The sequence below is a fragment of the Herpailurus yagouaroundi genome, unplaced genomic scaffold, assembly GCF_014898765.1.
Source record: "Herpailurus yagouaroundi ecotype Mexico unplaced genomic scaffold, PumYag 183, whole genome shotgun sequence".
Classification (NCBI taxonomy): domain Eukaryota; kingdom Metazoa; phylum Chordata; class Mammalia; order Carnivora; family Felidae; genus Herpailurus; species Herpailurus yagouaroundi.
Window position 1 is genome coordinate 13,083,978 of NW_024412414.1, and position 6,000 is coordinate 13,089,977.

A 6,000-nucleotide genomic window follows, 5' to 3' on the forward strand; every position below is an offset into this window, starting at 1 on the left:
AAATATAATCATAATAATAAAGAATAAAAGAATAATAAAAGAGAGCCCAATGACTGCTTTTTGTCCTTCTCTAGTATACCCTATTATGCCTTCATCATAACAAGTATTTAATGCTAGAATATATAGTGTAGACAAACATGATTTTGACTTGAATAGTTCTTGTCAATATGAATAATGGGAATAATTTAATTTTCTAATGAAATTTCCATTTGAAAGAATTCTTCTAAGCTGAAAGATTTTTATTTAAAGTTCATTTAAGAGATTTTTATTCCTCTATTGTTCTACAGAAACAACAAACAGAAAGAAAAACATAGTGATGTTGATGGGATGCAAAATCAAAGTAAAAAAACCTTCTGTGTTTAATAAAAATGTAAGTGAGTACAACCCCAATACATAGATTCTGAAGCACAATTCTACTGCTGCCAAATACTAAAAACAAACAAACAAAAAAAACAAGCAAACAAAAACATGGACCTCCATGAAGTAGGTGGATGCAGTCATACAGGAAAGCTGGCAAGTATTTTCTCCCTTATTTACTTTTAGGAGGATACAGATTATCCCCAAACATGCTAGGTTATACTCCCTTGCCCGCACACATGGACAGATTCCCTCATTATCACATCTCCCACCACAATGGTACGTGGTTCTACAATGTGTTACAATCACTGAACCTACAATGACACATCGCTATCACACCAGGGTTCACTCTTGGTATGGGATATTCTATGGGTTTAGACAAATACACAGTGACATGCATCTACCATGATAGTATCACACAAAATTGTTTCAATGCCTTAAAATCCTCTGTGCTTTCTCTATTCATCCCTTATGCAAACATTTTTAAGTAAAAAGAAGATAAAGGGGAAAAAATCTAAGAAAAATGCAATTGAAAAGTATAAATCTCAAGAAGAATCAGCCACAGTTTGAGCAAAGTGCTTAGGCAATTACTCTTATAGGAATTAAATATCTCTAAAATATAATCTTTCTGTATATATTTTTAAAAATAAAAATCAAAGTGAACTAAAAAAGTAGAACATTAAAAATAAAATGGGATAATATGATAGATGTGGAAGACAGAAAAATGAGATCCAACATGCTCATAACTGGTGACCCTGAAGAAAAGGAACAAACGATTTAACAGTAAAAACAGAATGTAACAACAACAAAATTGAAATATAAAAATGAAAATCAATGGGGGACACCATGTTCAAGCAAATTGATAAAGACTAACTCTAGGACATACTGTGGCAAAACACACACACATGCACACACACACACACACACACACACACACACACACACACAGCATCATGTAGACACTCATCAGAAAGAAGCAACTTATATTCAAGATGGAAATCTTGTACACATCTAATAACCAGTGGACAGCAACATTCAGTATGGCAAGAATCTCCAGCATTGTTTCCAATAATTACAAGTTTCTAAAGGAGAAAATATGTCTGATTCAAGAAAGATTAATGTGTCTTCCATGTATAAGGCAAAAGAAGAAAATGTTCTATGTAGGCACACAGACAATATACCATCTATGACTATTTCTTTGGTGGCGGGGTACTACTTAACACTGAAATCCAATAACCCAAGAAATAATTCAAAATTAAGAATAGAGGAATGATGAATTATGCAGTAATTGGTAAGGACTGAGGTTTTTCAAATTCCAAGTAAGTCTAACCAATACTGTGTGAATTAAAACAGAATTAAAATACCATAAATCTCAATAACATAAAACTGATAGTACAATTGAAGTTCAGGTGGTGTATGTAAGGGAAATAACCATAAAATACATGCGCTAATTTCTTTAAATATCATATCGAAGACTTTACAAGAGATTGTTTAATATTTAAAAATGCATCCTATGAATAGTGACTTCAAACTATTAATACTTTCATAATTTTTGTTCTTACCTCAAGTGCTTTTATTATGGACCTAATATCTCCTTTGGGAAAAAACAAATACCTAAAATTTAGCAATTTCTTCAGTTTCATATCGGCTCATTTTTTTCCTATTTAATCCAAATCTAAAATAAACTCAATACTTTTTTTAAAGGGTAGGGTAAGATCATATTCTTTTAAAAGAACATCTATTATCTATCTATCTATCTATCTATCTATCTATCTATCTATCTATCACTGATCACATTATCAAAATGTTTATTTTCCCAAAACAAATAAAAAAGTATTCTTCTAAAGTTTCTCTCTCTGTGCATCTCTCTCTGTCTCTGTTTCTCTCTCTCTCTCATTTTGTTATTAGAATTTAGGCACAGGATGTCTCCAAATATCTTGACTGTTATTTACAGGTGACAGGATTTTGTTTTTGAACACTTGTGTTTAGCTTGTTTAGCTTGAGTTATTTTTAAGGAGTATAGCTTCTGCTGCTGAATTCTAATTAATATGGTGTTAAAATATATACATAAGTAAAAAAATATTTCATAACCCTCTTCCTTCCAATAAAATAATTAAAAAGGTACAAATTTACTTTTATATTACTATTTTCAGTTATCAAAAACACAAAAGCATACAAACAACTTAATACACTTCATATTCTTTTCCCAAGATAATTGATTCTTTTTTTTCTAAACTTAAACCAAATATGTACTAATTCTCCAAATGACAATGTGAATTTGTTTTCATTAGGGAAAGTTACATGGAGAATACTAAACAAACTATTCTGGCACTTAACTAGAAATGTTCAAAGGAAGTAATGCAATGGCAGTTTATAAATGAGTAGTTTTTTAGCTAAGATGTGATAAGTTATGCATTTATACAACCTCATACAAAGCCTTATAAAAAGTGCAGATTTATATACTTGACATCTTTGGATTGCATAGCCATGATATTGCTTTTAAAAAATCATGGAAGTATCAAAGATGAAAAGACTCTGTGTTTCTGTTTGTGATACAAATCATGACAGTATTTTGTATGTGTGTATTTTGTGTAGGTTTACACATGTGTGTGTGGGGGGGTGAGGTATGGGAGAGTGTGCTTAAATATATTCTTATAAAATACAAGGCTCATATATTGATAAAAGCTTTAACAACAATAATGAAAGATAAACCCATCAGATACATGAAGATTGTTCAAAACTAGAAATTCAATATTCAACATATGGCTCTTTCTCTTAGAAAGATTTTTAAAAACATTGCCACTGTAGATCAGTTTATGAATACCTCATTTTCCAAATTGATTCTATGTAATTCTACTGTTCTCCTTATTTTTTCTCTCCATATAACTTCTGTTTACTCATTCTGTGAATATTTCTCAGAGGACATAGTCAGGATGCTGATTATTTAAACATAAGTAGTTTTCAATTGGAGAAGCAAGTACTATGAATTCCAATTTCTCCCCAAATCCCCAAAGTTGATAGTATTCCGTTAACATAATGGGCTATACGTGGCTAATCTCAGAGCTCTTATAAGTTTTGTTCCCAAGTCATCAACTTCTGAAACTTCTCATAAACTATTACAGGTACCTTAATACTTACAAGCTTACCTATTGTAAATGAAAAGAAGCGATTATCAGGAAGCTGGGTGCGAAGCAAAACGCCAGAAAAAAAATTGGTGGGGTCATGTGACCTCCAGTCTTGCTTTACTCCCCTCCAGGGAGCGAAATCCCTCCCCCAGGAAACTTTTTACAACCATTCCTTTAAATCATCTGTTGGCCAATGTAAACCCCACCCCTCTACCCTACGATGAAAAAAAAATTAGCAATCACATTTTCTCATTTGCCGTTACAGAAAGGGCGTGAAGCCATCTGAAAGTACCAGAATTAGCACTGTCATCTCGTCTTGCCCATTAGTTTTACTGCAGCAAAGACTAGTGAAACACTGAAAAATGTACCTGTAGTCTCTCTGTCCCTGGTTTGATCCTAAGCTCCCCAGAATACAGATTCAATACATTTTCTCTCACGAGGAATAAATGCATTTTAAGCATCAACATCATAGAAACATAGCATAAATAAAGCAGTGACTTCTCCCCCAACCCCAGCTTTTACCTGTTATGCTAATACAAAGACATTGAGAGGAAGAAAAGCCGCAGCTTGCCCAGCAAAATTCTCAATGCAGCAGACAGCACAATTTTGTACTTACAGATCTTACCAGGGAAATGTCTCGGGATCTTTACAATTTTTCTGCAGAACTCTGTTTCAAGCTCTCAGCCAGGCATGCTGTGCATCCAGGCAGAACCAAGCCGTATGGAATGTCTATGCAGCTGGGAGATAATGGGACTCTTTTTCCCAGCTGGGACCGCAAGCCTTTTATCCACTGAGTATTGCGTGGCTCTTCTCTGGTCTTAAGCATGAAATACGCTCCTCTCCTGCTGCATTCCTGACGGAACCCAGACAATTAGCTCTTGAGGCACATGTGCAAAACCCCCGTTTGGAATATTCAAAAGGAAAATTCTCCCTAGACTGAAAAAGCAGCTCTATCTTCACCATCCTTCACAGAATCAGACAGAGCTGAGAACAGCTGCCATTCCAGTGGCATGAAAGATTAAACTCACCCTCCCCTTTCTTTGACTACAGATAGTCACTCCTGTTGGGTCATCAGAAAATCTCCTTTATTGAAAACTGGGTCAGGCTAACTACTTATTAGGTTTCCAATAGGAAAGGAAGTAATTTTTTTTTCTTCCTCTGGTCTCACTGCATTGTCATTTGCAAGCAAAGATTAAGCCAGTCAAGGGTCTGCACTGATTTAGACTGTATTCAAACATAAGTAAGCTTTCTGAAGCACACCAGTGACTCCTGCTACTAGCTAAGGTGAAGAGAAAGGGGAAATAAAATCAAAGGGTCTCATGCACTGTCACTAAATCCTTTCTAAAACACATTTTAAAAATATGTGCAGGAGGCTTCTAAAAGATAGAGAAGTGTGTAAAGAAAGTGGAGTCAAGTCCAAAAGAGTATTGCTGTTCTCCTAGGTAACATACTTATAATCTCCAGAGCCCAAGAACAAGTGTGCATGTGTTTGCAAAACAACCCTGTAAGGAAGAGAATGCTGTGCTTCACACCCAGCCTTACAAGTAAACTTTAAGTATGTCTGGGTCTTGTTATTGGTTTGGAAGGGGCTAACTTTTTACTGGAAAAAAAGCTAACAATAACAACAAAAGCTAATGATAGGAAAAACAGTTGCAAACACACAGAGACACTAACCCATATGAACATGGCTACAACATGAGAGCAGAATAATCTCTTGGACTTATTTTCATGTCATAATGAAAAGAACTTCCATTCTCAGCCTCCAAAAGAAAATGGATACGGGGAAAGTAAGTCCACAAATCAAATGTGAATAAATCAAAAGATATCCTTCAGACTCAGTTTGTTTTTATCTGATGAGCCATAAGGTTTCTACGGCTACATTTCATGATTACCTCCTATGAATCTCCATGATTACATTCTTCTGTAAATATATCAGTCATGGACCTCATTTCTACACAGGGTCCAACCACCATCATCAGAGGCTTGAGAAACAATTAATGCTTCTTAACACTAGGTGAACTCAAAATGAGTTCTAATTCATGAGAAAGCAAACTGGATGAATTATTGTATAGTTATAAAATGTGTCCTAACTGAATGTCTTTTTTTTTTAAATTAAAAGTATCTCTGCCTCTTTTAAAATCACAGTACTATTTATTTATAAAAATGCCAAAATACCTAATTTTTCCAGTAGGTATGAGAAAAATAGTCCCAACATAGCGGGTTTTTCCTTGAATAGGAACTCATTCACTTTAAAGGACGCTCCTTTAGTTAAATCTCCAACACTCTGGGGCCTCTGGGTGTCTCAGTCAGTTAAGCATCTGACTTCAATTCAGGTCATGATCTCACAGTTTGTGAGTTTGAGCCCCGCTTCCGGCTCTGTGCGGATACTGTGGATTCTGTCTGGGATTCTCTCTCCCTCTCCCCCCTCCCAAAACAAATAAAAGAAAAAAAAATAAATCTCCAACACTTCTACCCCATATTCAAAGACTGTTGATGGCTCTGATAACTTATTTCACTG

At 34.8% G+C, this 6,000-nt stretch overlaps 1 protein-coding gene across 1 annotated transcript in view; it reads right to left on the bottom strand.

Moving 5' to 3' along the window:
* The window catches only part of CNTN6 (contactin 6), a 288,197-nt gene extending 284,584 nt beyond the window's left edge, over positions 1-3,613 (bottom strand). The window contains 1 exon segment of the mRNA XM_040492138.1: positions 3,504-3,613. The gene's annotated coding sequence lies outside the window, so the exon portion shown is untranslated.
* Between the last annotated feature and the right edge of the window lie 2,387 nt (positions 3,614-6,000).